Here is an 18,832-nt window from a genome sequence, read left to right on the forward strand (position 1 = left end):
ATCTCATGGTAGTTTTGATTTGCATTTCTCTAATAATCAGCGATGTTGAGCATTTTTTCATGTGTTTGTTGGCCATCTGTATATCTTCTTTGGAGAACAGTCTATTCAGGTCTTTTGCCCATTTTTCCATTGATTGATTGGATTTTTTGCTGTTGGGTTGTATAAGTTGTTTATATATTCTAGAGATTAAGCCCTTGTCCGTTGCATCATTTGAAACTGTTTTCTCCCATTCTGTAAGTTGTCTTTTTGTTTTCTTTTGGGTTTCCTTTGCTGTGCAAAAGCTTTTCAGTTTGATGAGGTCCCATGGGTTTATTTTTGCTCTAATTTCTATTGCTTTGGGAGACTGACCTGAGAAAATATTCATGATGTTGATGTCAGAGAGTATCTTGCCTATGTTTTCTTCTAGGAGTTTGATGGTGTCCTGTCGTATATTTAAGTCTTTCAGCCATTTGGAGTTTATTTTTGTGCATGGTGTGAGGGTGTGTTCTAGTTTCATTGCTTTGCATGCAGCTGTCCAGGTTTCCCAGCAATGCTTGCTGAATAGACTTTCCTTTTCCCATTTATGTTCTTGCCTCCCTTGTCAAAAATTAATTGACCATAGGTGTCAGGGTTTATTTCCGGATTCTCTATTCTGTTCCATTGGTCTGTCTGTCTGTTTTGATACCAGTACCACACTGTTTTGATGACTGTGGCTTTGTAGTATTTCTTGAAGTCTGGGAGAGTGATGCCTCCTGCTTGGTTTTTGTTTCTCAGGATTGCTTTGGCGATTCTGGGTCTTTTGTTGTTCCATATAAATGTTTGGATTGTTTGTTCTAGTTCTGTGAAAAATGTCATGGGTAATTTGATAGGGACTGCATTGAATCTGTAGATTGCTTTGGATAGTATGGCCATTTTTACAATATTGATTTTCCCAATCCAGGAACATGGAATATCTTTCCATTTCTTTACATCTTCTTTGATTTCTTTGATTAAAGTTTTATAGTTCTCAGCATATAGGTCCTTTACCTCCTTGGTCAGGTGTATTCCGAGGTATTTGATTTTGTGAGGTGCAATTTTAAAAGGTATCGTATTTTTGTATTCCTTTTCTAATATTTCATTGCTGGTATACAGAAATGCAACTGACTTCTGAATGTTAATCTTATACCCTGCTACTTTGCTGAATTTATTAATCAGTTCAAGTAGTTTTGGGGTTGAGTCCTTAGGGTTTTCTATGTATAGTATCATGTCATCTGCATAGAGTGACAGTTTTATCTCTTCTCTTCCTATATGGATGCTTTTTATTTCTTTTGTTTGTCTAATTGCTGTGGCTGGTGAAGTCCATCTCTTTTTTTTTTTTTTTTTTTTTGTCTTTTTGCTATTTCTTTGGGCCGCTCCTGCGGCATATGGAGGTTCCCAGGCGAGGGGTCGAATCGGAGCTGCAGCCACCGGCCTACGCCAGAGCCACAGCAACGCTGGATCCGAGCCGTGTCTGCAACCTACACCACAGCTCACGGCAACGCCGGATCATTAACCCACCGAGCGAGGCCAGGGACCGAACCCGCAACCTCATGGTTCCTAGTCGGATTTGTTAACCACTACGCGATGATGGGAACTCCTGAAGTCCATCTCTTGATTGTGCTTTGCATTTACCTTTCTTAGGCTATGGCTTTATCATCACACTGATTTCTCCCTGGCCTGGCGTCTGACATTGGAGCTCTCTCTCTCAAAAGGAGAGTTAGGACGGGCTTGCAGATTCTTCGTTTATGTGGGGAGTGATCCCAAGAAGCATGATTGAGAGGCTGAGGGAGTGGGACAGAGAAGGAGGGACAGCCAGTCCAAAGATGACTTATTGAATAGGCCACTACTAGGGGTAACTAATGCCAAGTCTCACCAGGATCCTCTTGGGAGCCTTATGAAATGCATCTCTGAAAATAAATATTTACTTATAAGATCTTGTCCCCCATTTATTAAAGCTGGCTCTATTGGCAGTAACTCCCTTGCACTTCCTGATTGCACAGGCATCAGACTGTGCATTTCTCCTGGCCTTGGAGAAGCCCTGGGCAGGAAGGAGTAAGTAAATGTTTTGAGCTTACATGAGTTTTGTTTGGTGGCAGTTGTAAGACATGGCACAAAGAGGACTGAGTGGCTTTTGAAAAGCATATGATGTATTTTATTTAATTTGCTGTGTGTCCCTTGTCTCTCTAGTGGGACTCTAAACATCTCCATGGCATACATCCAATCAGTCAGTAGAGAATTTTACTGACAACTACCACCACTTCCTGGCTCTGCCCCCAATACTGATGCCAAAGCATCTCCCACCTCACATACTGTTTTTGTTTTTGTCTTTTTAGGGCCACACCTGCAGCATATGGAGGTTCCCAGGCTAGGGGTCTAATTGGAGCTGTAGCCGCTGGCCTTCGCCACAGCCACAGCAATGCCAGACCCGAGCCGCATCTGCGACCTACACCACAGCCCACGGCAATGCCAGATCCTTATACCACCGGGCAAGGCCAGGGATCGAACCTGCAACCTCATGGTTCCTAGTCGGATTCATTTCTGCTGCGCCACGACAGGGAACTCCACACACACATACTGTTCTTAAAGTTTGTGTTTTGAATTGCTTTCTCATGATGTTACCGTGTTCGATTACCTGGTTTCCTAAAGACCACGGCACATCTGTAAAGAAAGGGAGTGTGCTACCTAAAGGTGGAACACTGGACTCATTGGCCCTCACAGTCCAGCCGACTAACCTAGTAACTAAGTAACCCAGTAATCTAAGGTTAGTTTTCATTACATTTTCTTATTTTCATACCTATAGCTTAGAAAGACATTTCTTGCATTCTCTTCTCTAGAATCCCTTCCATCAGGATGAGTTGGAAGACGTTAGCAGTTGTGCATAGGTCCATGTTCTAATGAGGCCTAAGCTATGTTGGCATCCTACACACCAATAGTGTTTATTCCTAAAACGTTCTAAAAATGAAAAGGGAGAAAGCAAATTCACCTTCTTTGTCCTTTGGGAACAAAGACAACTACAGGATTAAACAAGCTCTTTACTTACTTGTCAGTGGCTTTCAAATGTTGAAGATAAAGTTAGCAGAATACTTCTCCTAGAGGAAGTCTGGAGAGTCCTTTTGACCTGAAATAAATGTCCCTAATGCTTTTAAGGGAAAAAAAAAAGTTCAAGAATTTGAAAAATGTATTCATTCTCTTAACAAATATTCATCGAGCATGCTGTTCTAAAAAAGTACACAGCAGTCCCACCTTACGTGCCATTTGCTTTTCAGTTTCAGTTACCTGCAGTCAACCTCGATCCAAAAATATTAAATGGAAAATTCCAGAAATAACGTATATGTTTTACATGACACACCTTTCAGGATGGCATGATGAAATCTCCCGCCGACCTTCTCCCCATGCCTGGGACGAGAACCATCGCTCTGTCTAGCCTATCTGCCCATTAGTCACTTAGCGGCCCTTTGGGTGGCACCATCGCTGTGCTTGTGTTCAAGGGATTCTTACTTTACTCAGCCAGGGCCCCAAAGAGCAAGACAGTGATGCGGACAATTCAGATATTCTCTTGATGGGCCTGATTTATAAATTAAACTTTATCCTAAGTAGGTATGTATAGGAAAAAACCTAGGGTCACAGGTGGAAAGCGGCACTATCTGAGGCTTACGGCATCCACCAGGGATCCTGGAACACAGCCGCCGTATCTGCCGGGGATAAGGGGGCTCCGCTGTATCAGGTCTTGGTCATCACTTTAAAAACTAGTGTCTACTGTTCTACACAAAAAAAATTACATTCACTCTTGGCAAAATAAAAAAGCAAAAACTTAGAAACATAAAAGCACCTATAATCATACCCACTTGAAGATAAACATCCATTAATGGATGTGTCTGGCGCTTCAAAACGCCTTCATGGGAACAAACTGAAGGGGAAAAAAATCCCCAAATCTCTATTCAGGGGCACTCTACATTTTCCAGTCGCCAGAAGTATGTGTGACTCTCCATGGTATCTATCCCAAGGGCTGACACATATTACATGTCAAAAAAAATATGTGTGGAAGGCAGTTCCTGAATCTCATTAAAAGCTAAACCGGGGAGTTCCCGTTGTGGCGCAGTGGTTAACGAATCCGACTAGGAACCATGAGGTTGCGGGTTCAGTCCCTGCCCTTGCTCAGTGGGTTTACGATCCGGCGTTGCTGTGAGCTGTGGTGTAGGTTGCAGATGCGGCTCGGATCCCGCGTTGCTGTGGCTCTGGCGTAGGCCAGTGGCTACAGCTCCGATTCGACCCCTAGACTGGGAACCTCCATATGCCTCGGGAGCAGCCCAAAGAAGTAGCAAAAAAAAAAAAGCTAAACCAGAAGGGGAGTTCCCTTCATGGTGCAAGGGAAACGAATCCAACTAGGACCCATGAGGTTGAGGGTTCAATCCCTGGCCTTGCTCAGTTACGGATCCAGCGTTGCAATGAGCTGTGGTGCAGGTTGCAGACACAGCTCAGATCTGGCATTGCTACGGCCGTGCTGTAGGCCAGCAGCTGTAGCTCCTATTGGACCCCTAGCCAGGGAACCTCCATATGCCGCAGGTGTGGCCCAAAAAAGAAAAAAAAAAAAAAAGCTAAACCAAAACAAAATATAATAAGCTCAATTCCCCAGAGTGTCTGCTGGAAAGTTTAGTCACATTAAATCCTTCTGCTCATAAAGAGAAGTTCACCAGCTTTAAGCAGAGTTTCTCTATATTCACCATGAGATGATAAGTTTTGGTGTTCAATTAGGAACAGAATTTCCTAATTGCAAATTCGGCACAGGCAAGAAAAACACTTACCTGGTTACTGAAAATCAGGAATGTGGTATCATTTGAAGCACATATGGTGATGCTGTCAAATTCTCAACACCCTTCATATTACCCTGACCAGAGAGGAAGACAAAGAATGATTTATCGGTGACTCATTTTTATATATGAAAACTGACCACATTGCTAAAGTTATCATTTTAATATTTTTGCCAGAAGATTGAAAGCAAAGCCCACAATTTTCCTCTTGTTTGGGAATTATATAGTATTGCCCTTCAGAAAAATTTGTTTTCCAGTAGTTATTTGTAGGCTAGATAGGAACAATTAGCCATTTTTAATATGGAATACTTTTCCTTCCACTCAAGAATGAAAAGGGAGATTCTGAGAATTTATGTGGCAGAGTGGGTTAAGGATCTGGTGCTGCCACAGCTGTGGTACAGATCATGCGGAAAAAGTAAGACGCTATGGGCTAAACGGCCAATAGCATGTGATGAGAAACTAAGAACAACCATTAGGATCTTCAAGATCTCATCAAGCAGGAAAAAAAAAATATATGCTAATTAGCTTCAATCACTAATTAGGAGGAGTTTTCAATAAGAGGTGCCTGTTTTGAGTTGTATATCTCAAAACTTGACAAAAGCCACTTTTTCAAAATAAGCCTTATAATTATGGAGTTAAAGTTATCAAGTTATCTGAATTGTACAGTAAATCACTGGAAAATTCAGTCTAATTGACTGTGCAACCCCTCAATTATCTCAGCAATTTAGAAAAATTAGTGCCTCCTATCCTGACTTACCCAAGTAATTACGGTTATAGACATGAACTACTATCATTTTATTATAAATAATGTTCTGACTTGGGTTGACAATCTTTTAAGTGACATTGTAGGGTTAACTTCTTTCTAAGGAGACAGAAAACTTAAGAAAGAAGTCTTTTAGAAGCCCTGGCTTGTAATAGCAATGCCAGTAAATCAGGAACAAACTCCACAACCACAAAGACTGGTCTAAAGTTGAGTCTACTCTGACATTTCATAGACACATTTCTAATGTTCCAGTATGAAGAGGCTTTATCAAATGCTAACATAACTGTTTTTTTTTTTTAAAGTTCATGTTTTATTTAACTGAAAATATTGAAATGTTTGTTAATATTTGGCAGCATATTTCCCAAGGCTGCCAAACTTGCTCTTTCTTAAGCATTTTGTCAGGCTGTTTGGTCAACTAAATGGATATTGACCTTAGTTTATTTGATTTATTTAAAAAATTTTTTGGCCACACCTGCAGCATGTGGAAGTTCCTGGGCCAGAGATCAAACGTGTGCCATAGCCGAAACCAGAGCCATAGCAATGACAACACCAGACCCTTAACCCTCTGAGCCACAAGGGAACTCCAGACTTTTATTAACATTACTGAGGGGTTCCTAGTTCTAGAATTCACTCCCTCTGGTGGTCTAACAAATAGTAAACTTACTAGCCTTCAGGGAATGGCATTAAATATTTTCCTCTTGGCAACTTTAAATACAAAATGAAATAATGCTCCCATGTCAAATGACCAACGACAGTTTTTTTTAATGCATTTTCTCTCTCTCTTTTTTTTTTTTTTGTTTTTTTTTGGTCTTTTTGCCTTTTCTAGGGCCGCTCCTGTGGTATATGGAGGTTCCCAGTCTAGGGGTCTAATCAGAGGTATAGCCGCCAGCCTATGCCAGAGCCACAGCAATGGGGGATCCAAGCCGCATCTGCAACCTACACCACAGCAAACGGCAACACCAGATCCTTAACCCACTGAGTAAGGCCAGGGACCAAACCCACAACCTCATGGTTCCTAGTCAGATTCGTTAACCACTGTGCCATGACGGGAACTCCCTAAAGCATTTTCATAAGTAAGATACAGTATATATTTTTAGAAACTAATAAATAATTCAATTAATACGTTTATACAAATTGTTTAAAATTATAATAAAAAAGTTTTATTGACAAATAAAATAGCAATCACCAATTTAAAATAGTAAATTAATAAAGCTATTTGGAGTTCCCATCGTGGCTCAAAGGAAACAAAATCGATTAGGAAACTGAGGTTGTAGGTTCCATCCCTGGCCTCACTCAGTGGGTTAAGGATCCTGTGTTGCTGGTGAGCTGTGCGGCTCAGATCCTTCGTTGCTGTGGCGGTGGCATAGCCTGGCGACTACAGCTCCAATTGGACTCCTAGCCTGGGAACCTCCGTATGCCTCAGGTGCAGCCCTAATAAAAAAAAGCGAACAAAACGAAACAAAAAAACAACCTATTTATACTCCACTGAATTTGTATGGAGAACACCTGAAATATTTTTACTGTGATAATGCCTTCCCATGCAAAATAAACCAAATACTTATCGTGTGAGTTTGGGCAGCAGAAGAGAACACTGGCAATTTATATGTTTCAAGCCAACTTGAAATTACATACCTCCTACAAGTAATATAACTTAATAAATCTTCTGACCTATTCTAAACTTACTAGGATTTTGCTCACTCCAGCTACAGAGACCTTGTGTCAAAGTCCATAACACAATCAAATGGCAAAAAAATATGATATCCATTGAGAACATGCATTTTCTCCATTAATCATAGGGCACGGTGAGTGCTTAGTGTTTGTAAAAAATGGATGGCCTGAGAGGATTACAAAGCAAAGATAATATTTTTCTGTTTATTCTCTGAGGGTCGAGAAGCCAAATGAAATGAAGAAGATGCAGGCAAAAAACAAAAACAAAACAACCCTCCCCCTGGCAAAACCCAACCCTGACTGACACCCAGAACGTCAACGGGAAGTCAGTGGAAGGTGGAAAAGGGAGGAAGAGATCTTGGCAGATGTTAATTTTCTGGAGTCACTTCAAATTATTTAGGACAACTGCAATTAATTCTAAAGCAAGTATAACAATCAAGAAGCCACTGATCTGGAAAAGGGAGGCTGAGGAGTTTAATTGAACAAGAGCAGAAAGGGATGAATTAACAATGAAACAATTTTATAAGAAATGCGGATCCAAGAATTAAACAGACTGCCTGAGATCCATGAAATGGTTCGATGGTAGAGTTAAAAATCACCATAACTTCCTGTCTGCTGCTGGTGTCAAGGCAAAAATACTAATTTTCAAATATCAACAATAACAGCAAATATTTTTGGAGTGCTGTGCTAAGAGCTTCACCAGACTGAACTCACTTATTCTCACAGCGACATGCTGAGACCTACTCCAGACCCCCAGAGTCAGTACGATGATATTTTTAAACTAAAGACATTTGAGGTTTAACGCATGCAGAAAGAAATCTCTTCGGAGCTTTTCTTATCAAAACAAAGGCAGAAACTTCTGGGAGCAAGGCTGCCATCAGTCCCCTCTCCAAGCGAGTTTTACTGGCCTGAAAGAAGATGCAGAAGACTACGGGGTAAACCTTATCACAGACTTTCTTATTTCCCATTTGTTCTTCCCAGAGAAGCCTCTTCTTCCCCCTCCTATCCTTTGCTAAGTTAGATATAAAAATCCCTGTCTTGAGCTGTTTGGAGAGTCACCCTTTTCCTTATGCTCCCACATACACAGTTGACTGAAAGCTGTCTTGTCTCTTGTTAATCTGTTTTTCGTCAGTTTAATTCACATGTCCCCAGTTACTGAACCCAAGAGGGTACAGGAAAAGTTTTTCTCTGACAAATCCTGCAATGTAAGTACTGTCATCTTCATTCTAGACATGAGAAAACTTAGACTCACAGAAATTAGGAAACTTGCCCAAGTTCACCGAACCAGAGAAATCAAGCTACCAATACAAGGCTGTATTTTTCCAGAGGGCATATCGATTCATTAAATTGTTCCTACTGGAGTTCCCGTCGTGGCGCAGTGGTTACGTCGACTAGGACATGAGGTTGCGGGTTCGGTCCTGCCTTGCTCAGTGGTTAACGATCCGGCGTTGCGTGAGCTGTGGTGTAGGTTGCAGACGCGGCTCGGATCCGCGTTGCTGTGGTCTGGCGTAGGCTGGTGCTACAGCTCCGATTGACCCTAGCTGGAACTCCATATGCCGGAGCGAGATAGCAACAACAACAAAGACAAAAGACAAAAGACAAAAAAAAAAAAAAAAAAAAAAAAAAAAAAAAAAAAAAAAAAAAAAAAAAAAAAAAAAAAATTGTTCTACTGGTCCAGACGCTCTACCAGCCCATGTGAACTGTCAAAACTTAAAAGCGATTCTTCCAAGATCCTATCATTGATGCCTTAATGCTGAATGTTTTGGTATTGACCAGGAAGAACACTATTTGGATGATGGCAAAAGTGCACCCAAATGATTGGGTAGAAACAAATATAAAGTATTTAATTTTATTTTACTTCCAACACAAACTGGTTTCTAGGGCTGGTACATTTAGTCCATTGGAAGAAATGCCTTAAGTACAACTGGAAAACTCACTCAAGGTGAAAGAATCTAGCATGAGTAAGACTGCGCTGGCCACATGTTACAATGAGGAGATCAAGGAGAAAACGCACAGGATCCAGAGCAGCCAGAGACCAATGTCTCTGAAGGCCTAGCCATGCCCAACTTTGCACAGATGAAGAAACTGCCCAAGAACAGCCATTTCTAACAGTCATGAAAAAGAGAGTTAATCAAGTCATGGAGAATCAATTGCAGCTCGGAGAGTGAGGGTTAGAAGAGAAGGAACCTGGGGGTGGGGATGAAAGGGAAGTGGGATGGAGGTGAAAAGGCAGAAAGAAAGTCCCTGTGATGGACAAAGAAAAGCAAGTAGCCTGCAAAGCACTGGAGGAGGTCACACTACAGAGCTAACGGTATTACAAGAGGCCAGAGTACATATTGCTACTTCCCTCCAGTGAAAACAATTGGGATGAACATGGATAGAAATCCAGGATATGTAAGAGAAAAATCAAGTAACACAACAATTTGCACAATATGACACTATTTTTTTTTTTTTTTTTTACAAAACTATAAAGCAGAGTATATTTCCCAAGGTAACATATGAATAGGCATCTATAAATGTGCAGAAAAAAGACTGGAAAGCTGCAGTTCCTGTCATGGCGCAGTGGAAACGAATCTGACTAGGAACCATGAGGTTGCGGGTTCAATCTCTGACCTTGCCCAGTGAGTTGGAGATCTGGCGTTGCCATGAGCTGTGGTGTAGGCAGCAGATGTGGCTCAGGTCTGGCGTTGCTGTGGCTGCGTCATAGGCCAGCAGCTGTAGCTCCAATTGGACCCCTAGCCTGGGACCCTCCATATGCCACAGGTGTGGTCAAAAAACAAAACAAAAACCAAACAAACAAACCAAAAAAAAAAAAAACAAAAAAAAACTGGAAAGCTATTGTGGTAATAAACAACTGAGCACAATCAAAGGCTAAAATTTAAAGGTTACAGCAGCAAGGGAGTCAGCCACCATTACTGACTTTGGCACTTGCTCAAAGGCAGGCAAGGGAGTGGTAACAAGACGTGTTAACAGTGGAAAAAAGAAAGGCTTCAGGTATTCTGTGAGTGGAAACTGTTAGCAAGGAAAGCTAGAGGTGAGCTAACTAGAAGCAGGGGTATTTTGAATGATTGGTTTATGGAGCATACTTTGCTTTCTCTAACTGTTCTGAGCTGGAAGCTGACAGTCAATAAGCAAGTGTGGACACTTCTGGACAAACCGCTGCCGACCTTGTGGTTTTGCTTAGCAGCCTGGGTGCCAGAGAGGTTGTGTGTTACATATGTGTGACATATATGGTCTGGCCCTTGTTCATTTGTTTAGTCGGTCCCTAGTTTTAGAGGTTACCACTGGCAAGGTGGGAAGGCACATGGTCATCAAAGACTAAATTCCTTACATGTAATGTTTTACCTTTTTTTATAAAGAAAATACATTTACTCATTTTCTGTGTAATTTTTTAAAAATTCTGAAGCAAAATGGCAGAAAGATGGTAGCAGTCATTTCTAACCTTTACAACACTGCAAGATGGATCCTCTATTCTTATTTTACCGTTGAGGAAAGTAAGGCACTAAGAAATTAACCTGCTCAAGATCACGCAGTTGATAAATAGCATGCAGTTACTTCCAGGCATGTCTGATTCTCAAAGCTACTTCTCACAATGTCATACTGCTGCTTACAAAAGCATAAAAGAGAGAAAGGTCCTTTATACCATTTATAAAGGGTAAGCATAAAACATGTTGGATTAGGCATTCCCGTCATGGCTCAGTGGCTAACAAATCGGACTAGGAACCATGAGGTTGCGGATCTGATCCCTGGCCTTGCTCAGTGGGTTAAGGATCCGGCATTGTCATGAGCTGTGGTGTGGGTCGTAGACGAGGCTCGGATCCCACATTGCTGTGGCTGTGGCAAAGGCCGGTGGCTACAGCTCTGATTAGACCCCTAGCCTGGGAACCTCCATATGCCGTGGGCACTGCAGCCCTAGAAAAGGCAAAAAGACAAAAAAAAAAAAAAAAAAAAAGTTGGATTAGCACAATATTGGCATCCATTAGTAAAATATTAGACTATCTGCCAATGTTAGAACTCAGAAATGATTGCTGCCCTTTTCAAATTGAGCTTATAAAGCTATCATGTCTCAGTACTGAATGCATTATTATAAGTCTGATCCTTTGTATTTCTAGAAGAGCGGCTCTGGCTTTTGAAAAAGAGAGAGCATCTAAAATGCAGTTATAACTAGTGAAAAAATAGGATGGTATGGAATCTTTTTCTGTGTTTCAGAGAAGTCCTTACAGAGCACAACTTAACACCTATATTGTGGATGAAAGGGTGTGTGCCAATTTCTCCTCTAGAAGATGTTAATGAATCTATTTCATTTGAGTTTAAAGCAGAATGTGAACCAGTTGACTGTTTTTCATGTGCTAATGTAGCTAAATCATCATGTTGATGAAGCGTTTATAAAGATGTTATATTTACCTCTGGCTTAAGAAGTGCAAACCAACAATGAACTCTTCCCTTTCTTTAAATCTTCAACTGGGTTACAGGTTGTGATGACCTAAGAATTCTTTAAAAGCAATTTTTATATCAAGTTATATAGCACTTACATGAAATAACAGATTAATATTGATAAACATTTTTGCTATTTTTCAGCCCTGAATATTACCTCAGTGATTTACACAATCTAGTGGTTATCAACACTGAGACAGCACATTAAAACCATCTGAAGAGCTTAAAAAATGATACTGAGGCCTCAGCCCCTGCCACCCCTACCCCTAACCAAGAAATTCTGATTTAATTGGTCTAGGGTTGTCTCTGAAAGGCTGTTTTTTATTTATTATTTATTTTTTAATTTTTTTTTGTCTTTTTGCCATTTCTTGGGCCGCTCCCACGCATATGGAGGTTCCCAGGCTAGGGGTCTAATTGGAGCTGTAGCCACTGGCCTACGCCAGAGCCACAGCAACGCGGGATCCGAGCCACGTCTGCAACCTACACCACAGCTCACGGCAACTCGGATCGTCAACCCACTGAGCAAGGGCAGGGATCGAACCCGCAACCTCATGGTTCCTAGTCAGATTCGTTAACCACTGCGCCACGATGGGAACTCCTGAAAGGCTGTTTTTTTTAAAAGCTCACCAAGTAATTCTAAGTGCAGCAAGAGTTGAAAAAAGCACTGCTCTAAAGACTGTGAAAATTTATGAGAAACTTTACTTAAAATAGAGTCGGGAGGCCAGAAGGGGGAGCTCTCATGCCCTTGGAGGATAGCGAGGCCAACAACAAGACTTCCTCTCTCTTTTCCTCTGGCAAGAGCTCAGCCAATGACAGACTGTCACAACTCAGCCAATGAGGAACCACTATACTTCCAGCTCAATTCCTCCAGTGGACTCGTCGTTCACGATGGATGGCCCTTCCAATTTCCTTTCCTCTCTTAAAAGAGTTCTCCTCTCCCTGCGGCTGGGGACTTTCTCAGGGCCCACCATGGTTGTAGACTCCAAATCGCACTTCTTTCGTTGATCCCAAATAAAACCATTCTTGCTGGAGAGATAACTGGCGGTTTGTTTTAGGGCAGTATGACCACGACAGGTGCAATGAAAAGGATTTTCGTGACATGGGTGTTCAGTTTGTTTGCCAGCATCTGTCCTTTTTGGGAATCACTGTCTCTTTTGCTATGAAGTCCTGGCAAGAGTGACTTTACCCTTGTCCTCCCACTGCCAGTCCTAGAGATGCGCAGTTCAGAGGAATGCAGGGCATGGCAAAGACCTCCCTGAGAAGGCTCTGTCAGTTTGTGGGAAGTCTCTGTCAGGGCAGAAGGTAAGAAAATGTTTTTCCTCAACCCTTAGGTTCAGTGACTGGAATTTAGACTTAACAAAACAGTAAATTAACAAGATGAACAAGAGAAAAAGAAGTTTATTCACACATGCATTTCAATACACATGGGAGAGTTCAGTGATGAATAAACAAAGGAGGGTTCAGAAGTGGGGCTTATACGGCCCCTTAACAAAAGAAAAAAATACGTGTAGAGAAGTGAAAAGACAAAGGAAAGGGTTTTGGGCTTCCAAGGGTAGCAAACTGTGGGAAGGTAAATATTTGGGGGAAACTAATGGAAGATAAGGACTAGGTGTAGGTAGTAAGGTGTGCCAGGGAGATTTCCTCTGGTGCCATCTCTGGCCTAGCGCTATCTCCAATGATGAAGAATTGTTCTTCCCTTCCTGATAGAGATGGGGAGGCTAGAGAGGTTTTCCTGGGTCTATTTTCTCACAATTGCCTTCAGCTCAAAATAATCCATATGCCAGAGTGGCATGTTTTAGGGTGCTGTACGCAGAACCCTTTCAGAAGGGTAAGCTGTAAGGACAGTATCAGGGATGGCTTATGGCGTCTTTATTACTGCATGGAGGGCTCTCACCAATAGACGAGAAGCACCAGTTTGAGTTGGGTTTCTGTCACTTGTGACCAAAAATGTCCTGAGAAATATAATGTGCATTTACCATTGTTTGTAACTCCGGAAGCATGTTTTTTTTAAGTCATGGAAGAGCTTACTCTCCACGCCTGTCTTCCAATCATGTTTTCAAATCTTTTTGTGTGTGAAGCAGAACATAAAGAGACAGGTGCACAAAACAATATATGTAATGACCACCCAACTCCAGTGAGAATTTTATTAGCAACCCAGAGGCCCACTTGTGCTGTCTTCCAATCATTAATGCCTATGTAGACGCCGAAGGTAACCACCATTCTGACTTTTATGGAAATTTGTTCCTTACATTTTTTGTAGGTTTACTATTTAAGCGTGCTTGCCTAAAATATACAATGTTGCCTGTTTTTGAATTTTGTATGATTGGAATAGTATATCATGTCTTAGTTTTGTTTGGCCTCTCTCAATGTTGTATTTGTGAGATGCATCCTTTGTGTGTGTATGTACATGTGTGTCTTTTTAGGGCCCCACCTACAGCATATGGAAGTTCCTAGGCTAGGGGTTGAATCAGAGCTGTAGCTGCCAGCCTACGCCATAGCAATGCCAGATCTGATCTGTGCCTGTGACCTACACCACAGCTCAGGGCAACGCTGAATCCTTCACCCACTGATGGAGGCCACTGCTTCCTCATGGATGCTAGTCGGGTTCGTTACCGCTGAGCCACGACCGAAACTCCCCCCCACCTTTTTTTTCCATCCATGTTTTTGCATGTAGCTATCTATAGCTCATTTGTTTTTATTTCTGTATATTAGTATATGTGATAAGTTATTTATTCATTCTACTCTATAGATATGTGAATTGTTTCCACTTTTTATGGAATAAATATGAATATTTGCTGTGGCTTGCTTGTATGTATCTCTTCATATACATATTCCAGCATTGCTGCTGGGCTGTCCTTATGGGCTAATGCAGTTTGTGACTTTAAGTGGCAGCCAACGCCCATTAACCACGCTGTTACCTCACCACAAACCAATCGAATGAAAGTCAAGGAGCTACAATCCTCACCCAAAATGTTACTGAGCGTGGTTGAACTTTTTCCATTACTTTGTTTTCTTCCCTTGGCTGCTCTAAAATTTTCTCCTTGTTTTAGGTTTTCAGCATTTTTTTGCTTTGATGAAGGCCTGTTTTTGTTTCTCTTTCCTTTAACCCCTAGGCACCTGGAAACTGGTTTGTTTTTGTTTGTTTGTTTGTTTGTTTGTTTTGGTCTTTATTAGTTTGGAAAGTTCTTGGTCATTATCTCTTCAAATATTGCTCTTGTTCCATGTTCCCTCTCTGTGTATTCTAGGACTCTCCAAGGATCTTAGACCTTTGCATTACACTTTCTAAGTCCCTTATACCTACTTATCTACTTCCCAATCTCTTCTCTCAGTTTTGTTCTGGACGTTTTCTTTAATTTTACTAATAATCAGCTGGTCTAAGTTTTCCATGCTTCATTCTGTATGTTCTCATGACTTCTCTGCCACTTCACAAATTCTCTACATGATCTATCTGTCCGTGGAGTTCTTGATTTCACTTATATTTTCAAGTCTAGAATTTCTATTTACTTATTCTTAAATTTTAATTTACAAATTGTAATCATAAAACTTCTCCAAAAATAGTAAATGTAATCTGATAACTCCAATTTGCAAGGTTTCCATGTTTGTTACTACTGTTTCCATTGCTTTTTTTTATTGTTTATATAATATATATATATAATCCATTTATTATTTATATAAAAATCCATGTTTTTTGGTTTCCTCATGCAAAATTGTTTGTAAAGATATTTTGGGCCTAGGATGCTATTATCTTGCTTAAGAGCAGATTTACAATGAATTCCTCCCAAGTTCCAGGATCACCTTAAAACCATCAGACAGATGATGTAAAACTGACGGTACATGCTGAAAAAAACCTATCTCCTTCTGGTTCTCCTTCCCTTCTAAGCTGTAGATTTTGGGATCCTAATGTTGGACGAGTAGTTCACCAAAATCCCTGCTTGGCTGGCTGTGGATTCTCATCTCTGTGTCTCTAAAAGCATATTGTTATTATTTTAGGCTGCAAAGCAGTGGGCCAGCCTGTTCATTTCTGTCCCAAGGAGAAAAGCAGCCCAACTGCCTAGTTATTTCCCTAGGTCTCTACCTTCCCTAGATCCTGCCCTGGCAATTCTTTATTTTACTAACTTGGAATGCCCTTGTGCTTTCTTTTTTTAACATCTTTTTAAGTTGTTCAAGAAGGAAAGTTAATCAAAATTATTTTACACATCAGCACTAGATGACCTCTCTAGACCCAATATTTAACATTCTGACAAATTCTATTCATACCAAACTTAAGGAAAACCTCATGAGTAAAAAGCATTACTGTTCTAAACTTTTAGAATAAATTTTTCCTGGAAAACAATGTAAATTTCTCTTGGGAGTAGTGGGTTATAAAAGGAACAGTTGGCTGGTCACCTTCTGTTAGTAACAAACGAATCAGAGCTTTTTTGGCTTACAGATCAATTGATTTCCAAGACAGAGAATGAGGATTAAATTTTCTAAAAAAACCAACCAAACAAACAAAAAAAGCACTTAGGAAGACAGTGATTTTTCTTTTTATTATCTATTTGATTTTGCAGACGGTCATATTTTATTTCCAAGTAGATGGACACATGCTTCATTTTCAATGAAAAAAGTAGGTGTGAAAAGCAAGCCCTATGATTTTGAGAAAAGGTGCAGGGAAGTTAGTGGGAAAGCAGAATAGCCATTGGTCCCCACACTGTATCAAGGGCCTATTCGAGCTGCAACTCAGCAACCCTGGGCCAGATCCAGTCTAAAGACTGTCTGGGTATGGCTTGTAAGCTAAGAATGATTTTTATATTATTTTATAATGGTCAACCCTAAAATAAAAAAAGCAGGAGTTCTCTCATGGCTCAGTGGGTTAAGGATCTGGCATTGTCACTGCTGCGGCTCTGGTTAAGGCCGTGGTGCAGGTTTGATCCCTAGCCCAAGAATTTTGCATTCCAAGCCGCAGCCTAAATTAAAAAAAAAAAAAATCAAAAAAGTATATGTGACAGTGATTCTGTATTATCTATTTAGCTCTTTACAGAATATGTTTATAGATCCTTGCTCTGTATCATCTTGCCAGACCTATGAAAGTCCTGAGAATTATACCTTTGTAAGCTAACAAGTTATCCTGCCATAGAGGTATACCTGTTTTATTGCCTTTTGCTTTACTGCACTTCACAGATATTGTGGGGGTTTTTTGTTTTGTTTTGTTTTTTTTACAAATTGAAGGTTTGTGGCAACCCTGTGTGGGTGCAAGTCTATTGGCCTATTGGTGCCATTTTTTTTTAACCAGCATTTGCTAACTTCATGTCTGTGTCACATTGTGGTAATTCTCACAACATTTCAAATGTTTTCATTGTTATCATATTTGTTATGGGAATCTGTGATCAGTGACCTTCCACGGTATTCTTATAACTGCTCTGGAGTACCATGAACCATGCTCATGTGAGATGGCAAACTTAACTCCTACGTGCTGTGTTCTGAGTGCTCCAGGAAACAAGCATTCCCTGGCTCTCTCCCTCTCCTCGGGCCTCCCTATTCCCTGAAATATTGAAATTAGGCCAATTAGCAACGCTGAGATGAACTATAAGTATTCAAGTGAAAGAAAGAGTCACATGTCTCTCACTTAAAATCAGAAGCTAGAAATTATTAAGCTTAGTGAGGAAGGCATGTGGAACTCCAATACAGGCCAAAAGCGAGGCCTCTTGTGCCAATTAGCTCAATGGTGAAGAAAAGGAAAAGTTTTTGAAGGAAATCAAAAGTGCTACTTCAGTGAGCATGCAAAGGTGAACAGCGAAACAGCCTCACTGCTGAGATGAAGACAGCTTCAGCGGTGTGGATAGAAGATCAGGCCAACCACACAACATTGCCTTAAACCAAAGCCTGATCCAGAACAAAACCCTAAGGCTTTTCAATTCCATGAAGGCGGAGAGGCGGAGGAAGCTGCATAAGAAAAGTCTGAAGCTAGTACAGGGTGGTTCAGGAGGTTTAAGTTCAGAAGCCAACTCCAGAACATCAAAGTGCAAGGTGAAGCAGCAGGTGCTGATGTAGAAGCTGCAGCAAGTTATCCAGAAGATCTAGCTCAGATAAATGATGAAGGTGGCTTGTAAACAACAGATTTTTTTGTAGATGAAACGGTCTTATACTGGAAGAAGATGTCATCTGGGACTTTTAGAGCTAGAGAGGGCGAGTCAGTGCCTAGGCTCAAAGCTTCAAAGGACAGGCTGACTTTAGGGCATTAAGCATTCTAAAAAAATCCTAGGGCCTTTAAGAATTATGCTAAATCAGAGTTCCCATTGTGGCTCAGTGGTTAACGAATCCGACTAGGAACCATGAGGTTGTGGGTTTGATCCCTGGCCTCGCTCAGTGGGTTAAGGATCCGGTGTTGCCATGAGCTGTGGCGGAGGTCGAAGACGAGGTTCGGATCTGGCGATGCTGTGGCTCTGGCTTAGGCCGGCGGCAATAACACCGATTGGACCCCTAGCCTGGGAACCTCCATATGCCGCGGGTGTGGCCCTAGCAAAGACAAAAAAAAAAAAAAAAAAAAAAGGATTATGCTAAATCTACTATGCCTGTGCTCTCTAAATGAAACAACAAAGCCTAGATGACAGCATGTCTGTTTACAATATGGTTTGCTATTTTAAGCCCACTATGGAGAGCTACTGCTCAGAAAAAAAAAAAAAAAAAGATTCTTTTCCAAATATCATCAAACTAAACTTGGGTCCACTGGTCTGCTCACAGTAAAGCCAATCTACTGACGTGGTTGTAGTGAAGGGAAGCATTCACTATAAGGCACCACACAAGGAGTCTGGGAAAGCTAGTGCTCAAAAAGCCTGAGCTCCCCAATGAGTTTCTGCACAGCTTGTTTGAAAGACAAGGAAAAATAAATACATAAAACACAAGGTGAGGGAGGGGAGTCTCAGAATAAGGGATCAGCTTGTGCACAGTTCTGTCTGGATGACAGTGTTGTGACAGGGTGACGTCACACGTGTTAACGTCATCACTCCTTAGGCTCCAGGAGGCCTGGGGGCATGGTGGTCATCAAGGAGTTAACATCTTCCTTTTGGTGGGTTTTCTAGACTCGGTAAAGCAACTCAGGAAATGTGCATCAGCTACTACTATTAGGTACTTCAGAAAGGAGCTGACGTAGAGGATGTGTGGGAGGGGTCTGTCCCTGGAAGGC

At 41.2% G+C, this 18,832-nt stretch overlaps 1 protein-coding gene across 14 annotated transcripts in view; it reads right to left on the reverse strand.

The window, feature by feature from the left end:
* LOC100516424 overlaps positions 1–18,832 on the reverse strand; it is a 77,414-nt gene that overhangs the window by 38,420 nt on the left and 20,162 nt on the right. For 5 of the 14 annotated variants that reach the window (XR_002341889.1, XM_021084715.1, XM_021084711.1 and 2 more), the window contains exons 4-5: positions 4,800–4,882; positions 3,038–3,115 (exon numbers count right to left, since the gene is read on the reverse strand). The gene's annotated coding sequence lies outside the window, so the exon portion shown is untranslated. Of the gene's footprint in view, positions 1–1,630; positions 1,779–2,791; positions 3,137–4,545; positions 4,883–11,640; positions 11,729–18,832 lie in introns of those variants that run through there. The other 9 variants (XR_002341888.1, XR_002341887.1, XM_021084709.1 and 6 more) reach the window with 6 other exon arrangements.

This window comes from Sus scrofa, chromosome 2, assembly GCF_000003025.6.
Source record: "Sus scrofa isolate TJ Tabasco breed Duroc chromosome 2, Sscrofa11.1, whole genome shotgun sequence".
In the NCBI taxonomy this organism is placed as follows: domain Eukaryota; kingdom Metazoa; phylum Chordata; class Mammalia; order Artiodactyla; family Suidae; genus Sus; species Sus scrofa.